The following is a 16031-nucleotide window of genomic DNA, read 5'->3' on the forward strand; positions in this document are numbered from 1 at the left end:
ATGTCAGATGGGCACCTTTTGGTCAGCTGCTTGTATCTTTCCCAAGCTTCATAGAGGGATTCACCATCTTTTTGTTTGAAGGTCTGAACATCCACTCTAAACTTGCTCAGCTTTTGAGGAGGAAAGAATTTATCTAAGAAGGCAGTGACCAGCTTATCCCAGGAGTCCAGGCTATCCTTGGGTTGTGAATCCAACCATATTCTAGCTCTGTCTCTTATAGCAAAAGGGAAAAGCATGAGTCTGTAGACTTCAGGATCGACTCCATTCATCTTTACAGTCTCACAGATCTGCAAGAACTCAGTTAAAACTGATAAGGATCTTCAGATGGAAGTCCATAAAACTTGCCGTTTTGTTGCATTAAGGCAACTAGCTGAGGTTTCAGCTCAAAGTTATTGGCTCCAATGGCAGGAATGGAGATGCTTCTTCCATCAAATTTGGACGTTGGCTTCGTGAATTCACCAAGCATTCTCCTTGCATTATTATTATTTTCGGCTGCCATCTCCTTCTCTTGTTCGAAAATTTCTGAAAGGTTATTTCTGGATTGTTGTAATTTAGTTTCTCTTAGTTTCCTTTTCAGAGTCCTTTCAGGTTCAGGATCAATTTCAACAAGAGTGCCTTTTTCCCTGTTCCTGCTCATATGAAAGAGAAAAAAACAAGAAAAGAAGAGGAATCATCTATGTCACAGTATAGAGATTCCTTTATGTTAGTAGAAGAAGAAATGGGATAAGAGTGAAGAAGAATGGGTTCGGATTTTTAGATGAAAAGAGGTGAAGAGAAGTGTTAGTAAATAAATAATTAAATAGAATAAGAAAAGAGATGGAGAATTTCGAAAATAATTTTAAAAAGGTGTTAGTAATTTCGAAAATTAGAGATGAATTAAAATTAAAATTAAAATTTGAAACAATTAAAAAGAATTTTTGAAAAAGAGATAAGTATTTTCGAAAATTAGAGAGGGATAGGTAGTTAGTTGGTTTTGAAAAAGATAGGAAACAAACAAAAAGTTAGTTAGTTGATTGAAAAAGATATTAAAATCAAATTTGAAAAAGATAAGAAGATAAGAAGTTAGATAAGATATTTTGAAATCAAATTTTGAAAAAGATAAAATTTTTGAAAAAGATAAGATAAAAGATAAAAAGAATTAATTCAAAAATTTGAAATTACTTACTTCACTAACAAGAAACTACAAGATAAGATTCTAGAACTTAAAGATTGAACCTTTCTTAACAAGAAAGTAACAAACTTCAAATTTTTGAATCAATCACATTAATTGATAGCTAATTTTTGAAAATATGATATAAAGATAAGAAAAAGATTTTGAAAAATATTTTAAAAAGGATTTTTGAAATTTTCGAAAAATGGAAAAAAATGAAAAAGATATAATTTTTGAAAAAGATTTTGAAAAGATAAGATTTTTAAAATTGAAAATTTGACTTGACTTGTAAGAAACAACTAATTTTGAAAAATTTTTGACCAAGTCAACCCAAAATTTCAAAAATTTGGAGGGAAATAAGGAAAAGATATTTTTTGATTTTTTTGAATATTTTAATTATGAGAGAGAAAAACACAAACATGACCCAAAACATGAAAATTTTGGATCAAAACACATGATGCATGCAAGAACACTATGAATGTTAAGATGAACACCAAGAACACTTTGAAGATCATGATGAACATCAAGAACATATTGTTGAAAATTTTTTTGATGCAAACAAAACATGCACGACACCAAACTTAGAAATCTTTAATGCATGGACTCTAATAAACAAAAAATGTACATGAAAAACAACAAACAACGAAAAACAAGAAATCATCAAGATCAAACAAGAAGACTTGTCAAGAACAACTTGAAGATCATGAAGAACACTATGAATGCATGTATTTTTCAAAAAATGCAAGAAAAATTTTTAAAGCATGCAATTGACACCAAACTTAAAAGTTGACTCAAGATTCAAACAAGAAACACAAAATATTTTTTATTTTTATGATTTTCTAATTTTTTTGGATTTTTATTAATTTTTTTCGAAAATATTTTTGGAAAAAAACGAAAAAGAAAAGAAAAATTTTGAAAAAGATTTTTGAAAAGAAAATTACCTAATCTGAGCAACAAGATGAACCGTCAGTTGTCCAAACTCGAACAATCCCCGGCAACGGCGCCAAAAACTTGGTGGACGAAATTGTGACCCTCTTTGTATTTGCATGAGATTTATTTAATGGCGATTGATTATGTGTGGACACAACTCCGTTCATCTTAACCAGCAAGTGTACTGGGTCGTCCAAGTAATACCTTACGTGAGTAAGGGTCGATCCCACAGAGATTGTTGGTATGAAGCAAGCTATGGTCACCTTGTAAATCTCAGTTAGGCGGATTCAAGTATAATTGGATTATTGGTTTAAATTTGATTAATGGATTAAATAGAAAATAAAGATAAATAAAATAAAAAGGGATAGAAATACTTATGTAAATCAATAGTGGGAATTTCAGATAGGCGTGTGGAGATGCTAGAATCCTTTCGAATCTCTACTTTCTTATTGCTCTCATCCAATCCTTCTTACTCCTTTCCATGGCAAGCTGTATGTAGGGCATCACCATCATCAAAGGCTACTTTTAATTCTTTCGGGGAAATGGTCCTATGCGCTGTCACTGCACGGCTAATCGTCTGGAGGCATCACCCTTGTTGATAGCTACATCCCATCCTCTCAGTGAAAATGGTCCAAATGCTCTGTCACAGCACGGCTAATCATCTGTCGGTTCTCAATCAGGTTGGAATAGAATCCATTGATTCTTTTGCGTTTGTCATCACGCCTAGCCTTCAGGAGTTTGAAGCTCGTCACAGTCATTCAATACCGGAATCCTACTCGGAATACCACAGACAAGGTTAGACTTTCCGGATTCCCGGGATCCTACTCGGAATACCACAGACAAGGTTAGACTTTCTGGATCCCCATGAATGCCTCCATCTATCTAGCTTATACCACGAAGATTCTGTTGGGGAATCTAAGAGATATGCGCCCGGCCTAGAGTAGAACGGAAGTGGTTGTCAATCACGCGCGTTCATAGTTGAGAATGATGATGAGTGTCACAGATCATCACATTCATCAAAGTGTTGTGCAACGTATATCTTGGAATAAGAATAAAAGAGAATTGAATAGAAAGTAATAGTAATTGTATTGAAACTTGAGGTACAGCAGAGCTCCACACCCTTAATCTATGGTGTGCAGAAACTCCACCGTTGAAAATACATAAGTGAAAGGTTCAGGCATGGCCGAATGGCCAGCCCCCTAAAACGTGATCACTAGCCTCTTAAGATGAAGAATAAAACAAAACTGAGACCAAAGATGAAACGTGGTCAAAAGACTACTAATACACTAGTAAAAAGTCTTATTTATACTAAACTAGCTACTAGGGTTTACATGAGTAAGTAATTGATGCATAAATCCACTTCCGGGGCCCACTTGGTGTATATTTGGGATGAGCTTGATCTATCCACGAGCTGAGGCTTTTCTTGGAGTTGAACGCCAAGTTATAACGTGTTTTGGGCGTTCAACTCCGGATCATGACGTGTTTCTGGCGTTTAACTCCAGACAGCAACATGTACTTGGCGTTCAACGCCAAGTTACGTCATCAATTTCCGAATAAAGTATGGATTATTATATATTTCAGGAAAGCTCTGGATGTCTACTTTCCAACGCCGTTGAGAGCGCGCCATTTAGAGTTCTGTAGCTCCAGAAAATCCATTTCGAGTGCAGAGAGGTCAGATTCCAACAACATCAACAGTCCTTTTGTCAGCCTTTTTCAGAGTTTTGCTCAAGTCCCTCAATTTCAGCCAGAAATTACCTGAAATCACAGAAAAACACACAAACTCATAGTAAAGTCCAGAAATGTGAATTTAACATAAAAACTAATGAAAACATCCCTAAAAGTAGCTTGAACTTACTAAAAACTACCTAAAAACAATGCCAAAAAGCGTATAATTTATCCGCTCATCAGCTACCTAAGCTTACAGATTTTCTTCTCCTTCAATGTATTCAGTTTAGTATTTTTCTGTTTAATTTTGTCATGTCTTGAGTCTCATGGAAAAAGGCAAACAGTGAGGTTTGTATGAAAAAGTCATAGAGTGGAAAAAGGCAGAGAGTGCAAAATTAAAAGAAAAAGCCATAGATGTCTTATAGTTCCTTTGTACGTCTATGTTGTGTTTCATGATTCTGTGGGAATCCCCTTGTAAGTTGGGTTAGCACTTTACAATTTGTAATCTGGATGATTATAGTGAAATTTCATCATGTTTGTGATGGAGACTGGATGTAGGCTGCACTGCACTTAGCAGCCGAACCAGGATATATCTGGGTGTAATCTTTTCTCTCTCCTACTCCATTTCTGTTTCTACTACACAGGAGCTAAAAATAAAAAATGTCTCGTGCCAAGTGACGACACAAAATGAAAAAGTCTCGTGGCTAGGGACGAGATAAAAACAGAAAAGTCTCCTCTAAATTCAGCAAGTGTTAGCAAGCAAAAAGGGGGCTAAGATTTAACCCCCCCTTCTCTTAGCCACTGAAACCATCAATTGGTATCAGAGCTTGGTCTCAAAGAGATCAAGCTTTGCAGCTTGGAGAAAAGATCCTCATGGCAGAAAGCAGTGGCTCAAATCTGGTGTCCTACAATCTTACAGAAAGCCAGTCAAGCAACAGACTGCCTCTTTTCAATGGGAAAAATTATACCTATTGGAAGGAGAGAATGAAGATCTTTGTGCAAGCAGTAGACTACAGGCTTTGGAAGATCATCCTAGAAGGACCACAGTTCCCTACTAACACAAGTGCTGAAGGAGTAGTCACTCTTAAACCGGAAGCAAGCTGGACTGAGGAAGATAGGAAGAAAGTGGAACTAAACGCCAAGCCATAAATCTACTCAACTGTGCTATCAGCTTCGAGGAGTTCCGACGGGTATCACGATGAACAACGGCAAAGGAAATCTGGGATAAATTACAAATCACTCATGAAGGAACCACCATTGTTAAGAAGACTCGGATAGACATGTTAAACAGGGAATATGAACTGTTTACAATGAAGGAAGGAGAATCTATTGATGAACTGTTCGAACGGTTCAATACCATTACTGTTGGCTTGGATGCTATGGGAGTAACACATTCTAATTCTGTGCTTGTGAGAAGAATGCTGAGATGTCTCACTAAAGAGTGGGAAACAAAATCTTGATTCCATGACACTTGATGATTTAAGAAGAAATCTTCTTGCTTTTGAAAACACTTATTTGAAAAAAGAGTCAAAAAAGAAAGGAATTGCATTTTCTTCTGTTACTAACCCTCTGGATGATGAATCTAGTGATAACTCATCTGAAAATGAATTTGTGTTGTTTGTCAAAAAATTCAGGAAAATGATGAAGTTCAAAGGCAAAGGCAGTAGCTCAAGGAAAATGAAGAAAGACCTTAGCAAAGTAACTTGTTTCAACTGCAAGGAAATAGGGCATTACAAATCCGATTGTCCCAAGTTAAAAAGAGAGGAGAAGAGAAAATGAGGAAAGAAGAAAGGTCTGATGGCATCATGGGAAGACTTAGAAAATGACTCGGACAGTGATGAAGAATCTGAGACTAAGTCACAGCCTTGTCTCATGGCAGATCATGTAGATCAGGTATTTTTTCAAAACCCTGACACCGAAGACCTTCATCTCATGATAGATCACCTCTCTGAAAAAATAAGATGTTTTCTGACTGATAATCAAGATCTTGAACAACAAATTTTCATTCTTAAAGCTGAAAATGATTTTCTCAAAGAAAAACTAAGGGAGGCCGAAACTGCTTGTGATCTTGTGGTAGAAAATAAGCAATTGAAAGCCCAACTTAGAAGCTGTGAAAGTGATCACTCGGTAGTGGCGTATGTAAACTGTTTTAAGAAAAATGAAGAGTTGCGGGTAAAGGTTAAAAATCTTGAAAATGACTTAGCCAAATTTACTCTCAGTTCTGAATATCTAAATCAAATATTGGCTAGTCAAAAACCACTTTTTGATAAAGCTGGATTGGGATTTTATAAATCTGATGAGAAACCCTCTTTCAAAGATAAACCTTCTTCATCTAATGACACAAGGTTTCAAGATCCCACCTACTTTAACAAAACAACAACTCCAAGATTTTGTGGATTGTGTAACCGAAGTGGTCATTTTCCAGTTTAATGTTTCTTTGGTGAAAGAATGATTGGTGATAAAGTTTACAAAGTTGTTTTTTATTACAATGATTTGGGACATAGGAGATGGTTTAACGTGAAAGGATCCAAGAAAATTTGGATACCTAAGGTCACTTGAGCTTATTTTGTAGGTATGCCTAGCATCCAAGAAGAAAGAAAATATGTGGTACATGGATAACGGATGCTCTAGGCATATGACCGGAAAGACAACCTTCTTCATAAAGCTTGATGAATATGATGGAGGATTTGTCACTTTCGGTGATGATGCAAAAGGAAAAATAGCGGCTGTTGGGAAAGTGGGTAAAAATTTCTCATCTTGTATAAATGATGTTCTCCTTGTACATGGCTTGAAACATAATTTACTTAGTGTTAGTCAATTATGTGATTTGGGTTTTGAAGTTATTTTTAAGAAGTTTGTTTGTCTAGTTGTTTGTGAGAAAACTGGGGATGTTCTATTTGAAGCTAAAAGATGCAACAATGTGTATGGATTAACTCTTGAGGATTTAAAGGAACAAAATATAACCATAAAAATAATTTAAAAATCACTATAGCTTTAAATCAATAATAAGAAAGTACTTAATTAATATAAAAATATCTAAAAATATAATATCGAATAAATAAAATAAATTATAAATAATTTATTATTTAATTTTTATAAATTTGGGGTCTTACAGTAACCATAAACAAGCGGGATGGAACCACTGTCCTTGTCCGATGCAGGTGCCTAATTAGTAATGTGAGCGGGATGAACTACCATCCCCACAATATTAATAACACAAGTGGGACAAAAGTCACGTCCTTGTATAAAAAATCATTATCAATCACAAATACGCAAGCGGGACAAAATCTCCGTCCTTGCCAATTCACAATTACATTCAATCAAACATAATCATAACCAAAATCAAAATCAAAATCAAAATCATAATTCTATATATTCACATTTATCACAAGGATAATTATCCTCAAGCCGTAAGTGGGATAAAACCACTGTCCTCACCATCGGCGGGACAAAATCTCCATCCCACAAAATAACAACACACCGAATAAGTAGGATGATACCACCGCCCTTGCCAAGAATGTAATCAATATCACATACTTTCTTTAATCATATATTGCCATCTTTTTTTTTAGAATCATACTTGATCCATTTACTTTCAATAACAATATATTTGAGGCATATCAAGCCAAGATTCGCATTTCTTACTTATCAATTCTTAAATTCACAATCGGGTTCACATACCCTTCAAAAACTCAACTTAGCGTCATACTGTGTTGTCAGATGACTAAATATATCATTTTCCTCTGAACTTACTCAGATTTTTCCAACTGATGCTTAGGTTCATCCATAGACTTAAATCACACTTTAGGGCCTTAGTACATTTATAGATTTAAATCGAAATCTCATTCCTTGAAATTAATCCGAACCTCAAAAATCATAAACCTCAAGGGCCTTAATGCCTTAACCAACCCGAGGAAAATTCACAGTTATTATTCACATCGATTAATCACACATAATCGATCATGACTTTGTATTTCAATCTTCAATGTCAATAGAAATCCTTATTTATCAATTCTCATTAAAATCTACAATCTCAATAATCATATTATAATGAAGACCTTAATTAAAGTTAATCCCCTCAACATCAATCAGGGTATCTACTCAGATTCTTCATCCTCAAACACAAAACTATAAACTTGACATAATAAACAACCAATGAATTCTATTTATCATAACCAAAATCAAATGCCAATCAATATCAAACCCAGCCAAATTCAAGCCTAAGCCATACTCATTTTTTTCACGATTAGTCCCATCTAGTTTTTTGCTTAATAACTCACCCAATTTCAATCTTCCCTCATTCTTTAAATAACTCTCCTTCCCTTAACTCTCATATTTTATTCCATTTAAATCTCATCAATTTATCAATTCTCATAAATCCTCAAGCACAAAATCATAAATTATCACATAAGTTACTCACTGTTCAATTTATCAAATTAATTCCAAACTAACTTCAAATTATCCGTTACTTTAAATTCAATATATATCCTCCATTCTCCTGGACATAGCCATGACAAAGGTAACTCAACATAATAATCAATTGCTCGATGCCAACAATATCTATCTTTAACAATCATCATAAAAAACCTTTGTTTAAGTCAATCCATTGTAACATAAACCACATACACTCACACTTCCTATTCCTAAAACCATTAAATTGATAATTAAACACCCTCTTTAATTCTCTAATCAATTACACTTCTTTTTCAAGTTAACTTTAATTAGTTATATATATTCTTTTTGTTACTAACCCAATCAAGTCAATTAATCCAACTTCAAAACTCAACTCAACCAACTAAAAACGCATAACTTTAAATTCATTCAAAACCCTGTAAGACATAACCGGTGCACGAAATTGTGATCGTCAATGGCGCCATCAACATGGTACGCTCAATTGCAATCTCAACTCTTTATCACAACTTCGCACAACTAACCAGCAAGTGCACTGGGTCGTCCAAGTAATAAACCTTACGCGAGTAAGGGTCGATCCCACGGAGATTGTTGGTATGAAGCAAGCTATGGTCATCTTGTAAATCTCAGTCAGGCGGATTCAAATGGTTATGAAGGATTAATGATTAAAAGATGAATAAAATAAAGATAGAGATACTTATGTAATTCATTGGTGAGAATTTCAGATAAGCGTATGGAGATGCTTTGTCCCTTCCGTCTCTTTGCTTTCCTACTGTCTTCATCCAATCCTTCTTACTCCTTTCCATCGCAAGCTGTATGTTGGGCATCACCGTTGTCAATGGCTACAGTCCCGTCCTCTCAGTGAAAATGTTCAACGCGCTCTGTGACATCACGGCTATTCATCTGTCAGTTCTCGATCATGTCGGAATAGAATCCAGTGATTCTTTTGCGTCTATCACTAACGCCCCACAATCACGCGTTTGAAGCTCATCACAGTCATTCAATCCTTGAATCCTACTCAGAATACCACAGACAAGGTTTAGACCTTCCGAATTCTCTTGAATGCCGCCATCAATTCTAGCTTATACCACGAAGTTTCCGATTAATGGATCCAAGAGATATCCACTCAATCTAAGGTAGAACGGAGGTGGTTGTCAGGCATACGTTCATAGGTGAGAATGATGATGAGTGTCACGGATCATCACATTCATCAAGTTGAGGAACAAGTGATATCTTAGAACAAGAATAAGCTTAATTGAATAGAAGAACAATAGTAATTGCATTAATACTCGAGGTACATCAGAGCTCCACACCTTAATCTATGGTGTGTAGAAACTCCACCGTTGAAAATACATAAGAAAAAGGTCTAGGCATGGCCGAATGGCCACCCTCCCATAATCTAAGAACTAGACGTCCAAAGATGATCCTAAGATCTAAAGTGATCAAAAGATGAAAATACAATAGCAAAAGGTCCTATTTATAGAGAACTAGTAGCTTAGGGTTTACAAAAAATGAGTAAATGACATAAAAGTCCACTTCCGGGCCCACGTGGTGTGTGCTTAGGCTGAGCATTGAAGCTTTCATGTGTAGAGACTTTTCTTGGAGTTAAACGCCAGCTTTCGTGCCAGTTTGGGCGTTTAACTCCCATTCTTGTGCCAGTTCCGGCGTTTAACGCCAGAATTCTTGAGCTGACTTGGAACGCTTGTTTGGGCCATCAAAACTCGGGAAAAGTATAAACTAATATACATTTCTGGAAAGCCCAGGATGTCTACGTTTTAACGCAATTGAGAGCGTGCCAATTGGGCTTCTTTAGCTCCAGAAAATCATCTTCGAGTGCAGGGAGGTCAGAATCCAACAGCATCTGCAGTCCTTTTTAGCCTCTGAATCAGATTTTTGCTCAGGTCCCTCAATTTCAGCCAGAAAATACCTAAAATCACAGAAAAACACACAAACTCATAGTAAAGTCCAGAAAAGTGAATTTTAAATAAAAACTAATAAAAATATAATAAAAACTAACTAAAACATACTAAAAACATACTAAAAACAATGCCAAAAAGCGTATAAATTATCCGCTCATCACAACACCAAACTTAAATTGTTGCTTGTCCCCAAGCAACTGAAAATCAAATAAGATAAAAGAAGAGAATATGCAATGAATTCCAAAAACATCTATGAAGATCAGTATTAATTAGATGAGCGGGGCTTTTAGCTTTTTGCCTCTGAACAGTCTTGGCATCTCACTCTATCCTTTGAAATTCAGAATGATTGGCTTCTATAGGAACTCAGAATCCAGATAGTGTTATTGATTCTCCTAGTTAAGTATGATGATTCTTGAGCACAGCTACTTTATGAGTCTTGGTCGTGGCCCAAAGCACTCTGTCTTCCAGTATTACCACCGGATACATACATGCCACAGACACATAACTGGGTGAACCTTTTCAGATTGTGACTCAGCTTTGCTAGAGTCCCCAATTAGAGGTGTCCAGGGGTCTTAAGCACACTCTTTTTGCCTTGGATCATGACTTTATTTTTACCCTTGCCTTTTGGTTTAAAGGGCTATTGGCTTTTTCTGCTTGCTTTCTCTCTTTTTTTTTCGCTCATAATCTCTTTTTTTTGAATTCACTGCTTTTTCTTGCTTCAAGAATCATTTTTATGATTTTTCAGATCCTCAGTAACATGTCTCCTTTTTTCATCATTCTTTCAAGAGCCAACATTCATGAACAACAAATTCAAAAGACATATGCACTGTTCAAGTATACATTCAGAAGTCAAAGTATTGCCACCACATCAAAATAATTAATCTGTTATAAAATTCAAAATTCATGCAATTCTTCTCTTTTTTTTTAATTAAGAACATTTTTCATTTAAGAAAGGTGATGGATTCATAGGACATTCATAACTTTAAGGCATAGACACTAAGACACTAACGATCATAAGACACAAACATAGATAGACATAAGCATAAAAAATTCGAAAAAATAGAAAAATAAAGAACAAGGAGAATAAATAACGGGTCCACCTTAGTGATGGCGGCTTGTTCTTCCTCTTGAAGATCTTATGGAGTGCTTGAGCTCCTCAATGTCTCTTCCTTGCCTTTGTTGCTCCTCTCTCATGATTCTTTGATCTTCTCTAATTTTATGGAGGAGAATGGAATGTTCTTGGTGCTCCACCCTTAGTTGTCCCATGTTGGAACTCAATTCTCCTAGGGAGGTTGGTGGACGAAATTGTGATCACTACAACTTCGCACAACTAACCAGCAAGTGTATTGGGTCGTCCAAGTAATAAACCTTACGCGAGTAAGGGTCGATCCCACAGAGATTGTTGGTATGAAGCAAGCTATGGTCACCTTGTAAATCTTAGTCAGGCAAACTCAAATGGTTATGAATGATGAATAAAACATAAAGATAAAGATAGAGATACTTATGTAATTCATTGGTGGGAATTTCAGATAAGCGTATGAAGATGCTTGTCCCTTCCGTCTCTCTGCTTTCCTACTGTCTTCATCCAATCCTTCTTACTCCTTTCCATGGCAAGCTGTATGCAAGGGTTTCACCGTTGTCAGTGGCTACCTCCCATCCTCTCAGTGGAAATGTTCAACTCACCCTGTCACGGCACGACTATCCATCTGTCGGTTCTCAATCAGGCCGGAATAGAATCCAGTGATTCTTTTGCGTCTGTCACTAACGCCCCGCCCTCAGGAGTTTGAAGCTCGTCACAGTCATTCAATCATTGAATCCTACTCAGAATACCACAGACAAGGTTTAGACCTTTCGGATTCTCTTGAATGCCGCCATCAGTTCTAGCTTATACCACGAAGATTCCGGTTAAAGAATCCAAGAGATATCCACCCAATCTAAGGTAGAACGGAGGTGGTTGTCAGGCACACGTTCATAGGTGAGAATGATGATGAGTGTCACGGATCATCACATTCATCAAGTTGAAGAACAAGTGATATCTTAGAACAAGAACAAGCGGAATTGAATAGAAGAACAATAGTAATTGCATTGATACTCGAGGTACAGCAGAGCTCCACACCTTAATCTATGGTGTGTAGAAACTCCACCGTTGAAAATACATAAGAACAAGGTCTAGGCATGGCCGTGAGGCCAGCCTCCCAATGATCAAAAGACCTAAAGATCAAAAGATTCCAAAGATCAGAAGATGAAAATACAATAGTAAAAAGTCCTATATATAGAGAACTAGTAGCCTAGGATTTACAGAGATGAGTAAATGACATAAAAATCCACTTCCGGGCCCACTTGGTGTATGCTTGGGCTGAGCATTGAAGCATTTTCTTGTAGAGACTCTTCTTGGAGTTAAACGCCAGCTTTGGTGCCAGTTTGGGCGTTTAACTCCCATCCTTGTGCCAGTTCCGGCGTTTAACGCTGGGAATTCTGAAGGTGACTTTGAACGCCAGTTTGGGCCATCAAATCTTGGGCAAAGTATGGACTATCATATATTTCTGGAAAGCCCAGGATGTCTACTTTCCAACACCGTTGAGAGCGCGCCAATTGGGCTTCTGTAGCTCCAGAAAATTTACTTCGAGTGCAGGGAGGTCAGAATCCAACAGCATCTGCAGTCCTTTTTAGTCTCTGAATCAGATTTTTGCTCAGGTCCCTCAATTTCAGCCAGAAAATACCTGAAATCACAGAAAAACACACAAACTCATAGTAAAGTCCAGAAAAGTGAATTTTAACTAAAAACTAATAAAAATATACTAAAAACTAACTAGATCATACTAAAAACATACTAAAAATAATGCCAAAAAGCGTACAAATTATCCGCTCATCAGAGGTGCTGATTTGCTCCCAATAGTTTTGTGGAGGAAAGTGCATCCCTTGAGGCATCTCAGGGATTTCATGATGAGTGCGATCTCTTGTTTGCTCCATCCTTTTCTTAGTGATGGGCTTGTCCTCATCAATGAGGATGTCTCCCTCTATGTTAACTCCAACTGAATTACAGAGGTGACAAATGAGATGAGGGAAGGCTAACCTTGCCAAGTTAGAGGACTTGTCCGCCACCTTATAAAGTTCTTGGGATATAACCTCATGAACTTATATTTCCTCTCCAATCATGATGCTATGAATCATGATAGCCCGGTCTATAGTAACTTCGGACCGGTTGCTAGTGGGAATGATTGAGCATTGGATAAACTCCAACCATCCCCTAACCACGGGCTTGAGGTCATGCCTTCTCAATTGAACCGGCTTCCCTCCTGAATTTCTCTTCCATTGAGTGCCCTCTTCACAAATATCTATGAGGACTTGGTCCAACCTTTGATCAAAGTTGACCCTTCTAGTGTAGGGGTGTTCATCTCCTTGCATCATGGGCAAGTTGAATGCCAACCTTACATTTTTTGGACTAAAATCTAAGCATTTCCCCCGAACCATTGTAAGCCAATTCTTTGGGTCCGGGTTCACACTTTGATCATGGTTCTTGGTGATCCATGCATTGGCATAGAACTCTTGAACCATTAAGATTCTGACTTGTTGAATGGGGTTGGTAAGAACTTCCCAACCTCTTCTTCAGATCTCATGTCGGATCTCCGGATATTCACTCTTTTTGAGTTTGAAAGGGACCTCGGGGATCACCTTCTTCATGGCCACAACTTCATGGAAGTGGTCTTGATGCACCCTTGAGATGAATCTCTCCATCTTCCATGACTCGGAGGTGGAAGCTTTTGCCTTCCCTTTCCTCTTTCCAGAGGTTTTTCCGGCCTTAGATGCCATAAATGGTTATGGAAAAACAAAAAGCAATGCTTTTACCACACCAAACTTAGAAGGTTCGCTCGTCCTCGAGCAAAAGAAGAAAGAAGAGAGTAGAAGAAGAAGAAATAGAAGAGATGGAGGTGGCTTTGTTTTTTAGCCAAGGGGGAAAAGTAGTATGTAGGTTGTGTGAAAATAAAGGAGTGAAGATGGGTTTATATAGGGGTGGAGAGAGGGGTAGGGTTCGGCCAATATGGGTGGGTTTGGGAGGGAAAGTGGTTTGAATTTGAATGGTGAGGTATGTGGGGTTTTATGAGGGATGGATGTGTGAGTGGTGAAGAGAATAGTGGGATTTGATAGGTGAGGGGTTTTTGGAAAAGAGGTGTTGAGGTGATTGGTGAATGGGTGAAGAAGAGAGAGAGTGGTAGGGTAGGTAGGGATCCTGTGGGGTCCACAGATCCTGAGGTGTCAAGGATAATTCATCCCTGCCAATCCTGGTGTTAAACACCGGGATGGTGCCCATTTCTGGCGTTTAACGCCAGCTTCTTGCCCATTCTTGGCGTTAAACGCCAGTCTGGTGCCTCTTTCTGGTGTTAAACGCCCAGAATGGTGCCAGACTGGGCGTGAAACGCCTATTTTGCTATCTTCACTGGCGTTTAAACGCCAGCAAATTTTCCTCCAGGGTGTGCTATTTTTCTTTCTATTTTTCATTCTGTTTTTGCTTTTTCAATTGATCTTGTGACTTCCCATGATCATCAACCTATAAAAGACATAAAATAACAATGGAAAATAGATAGATATAACATTGGGTTGCCTCCCAACAAGCGCTTCTTTAATGTCAGTAGCTTGACAGTGGGCCCTCATGGAGCCTCACAGATGTTCAGAGCAATGTTGGAACCTCCCAACACCAAACTTAGATTTTGAATGTGGGGGTTCAACACCAAACTTAGAATTTAGTTGTGGCCTCCCAACACCAAACTAAGAGTTTGACTGTGGGGGCTCTGTTTGACTCTGTTTTGAGAGAAGCTTTTTATGCTTCCTCTCCATGGTTACAGAGGGAGATCCTTGAGCCTTAAACACAAAGGATTATTCATTCACTTGAATAATCAATTCTCCTCTGTCAACATCAATTACAGCCTTTGCTGTGGCTAGGAAGGGTCTGCCAATGATGATGGATTCATCCATGCACTTTCCAGTCTCTAGGACTATGAAATCAGCAGGGATGTAATGGTCTTCAATCTTTACCAGAACATCCTCTACAAGTCCATAAGCTTGTTTTCTTGAATTGTCTGCCATCTCTAGTGAGATTCTTGCAACTTGTACCTCAAAGATCCATAGCTTCTCCATTACAGAGAGAGGCATGAGGTTTATGCTTGACCCTAGGTCACACAGAGCCTTCTTAAAGGTCATGGTGCCTATGGTACAAGGTATTGAGAACTTCCCAGGATCTTGTCTCTTTTGAGGTAATCTCTGCCTAGGCAAGTCATCCAGTTCTTTGGTGAGCAAAGGAGGTTCATCCTCCCAAGTCTCATTACCAAATAACTTGTCATTTAGCTTCATGATTGCTCCAAGGTACTTAGCAACTTGCTCTTCAGTGACATTTTCGTCCTCTTCAGAGGAAGAATACTCATCAGAGCTCATGAATGGCAGAAGTAAATCCAATGGAACCTCTATGGTCTCAGTGTGAGCCTCAAATTCGCATGGTTCCTCATTAGGGAACTCATTGGAGGCCAGTGGACGTCCATTGAGGTCTTCCTCAGTGGTGCTCACTGCCTCTTTCTCCTCTCCAAATTTGGCCATGTTGATGGCCTTACACTCTCCTTTTGGATTTTCTTCTGTATTGCTTGGACGAGTACTAGGAGGGAGTTCAGTAACTTTCTTACTCAGCTGACCCACTTGTGCCTCCAAGTTTCTAATGGAGGACCTTGTTTCAGTCATGAAACTTTGAGTGGTTTTGATTAGATCAGAGACCATGGTTGCTAAGTTAGAGTGGCTTTGCTTAAAATTCTCTGTCTGTTGCTGAGAAGATGATGGAAAAGGCTTGCCATTGCCAAACCTGTTTCTTCCACCATTATTGTTGTTGAAACCTTGTTGAGGTCTCTGTTGATCCTTCCATGAGAGATTTGGATGATTTCTCCATGAAGGATTATAGGTGTTTCCATAGGGTTCTC

At 37.8% G+C, this 16031-nt stretch overlaps 1 non-coding gene across 1 annotated transcript; it reads left to right on the top strand.

Moving 5' to 3' along the window:
* LOC112719534 (small nucleolar RNA R71) lies at positions 1-104 on the top strand. Its single transcript, XR_003161832.1, has one exon. It is a non-coding gene; the product is annotated as a small nucleolar RNA R71 (small nucleolar RNA).
* Positions 105-16031: the final 15927 nt, after the last annotated feature.

This window comes from Arachis hypogaea, chromosome 10, assembly GCF_003086295.3.
Source record: "Arachis hypogaea cultivar Tifrunner chromosome 10, arahy.Tifrunner.gnm2.J5K5, whole genome shotgun sequence".
NCBI classification, from domain to species: Eukaryota; Viridiplantae; Streptophyta; class Magnoliopsida; order Fabales; family Fabaceae; genus Arachis; species Arachis hypogaea.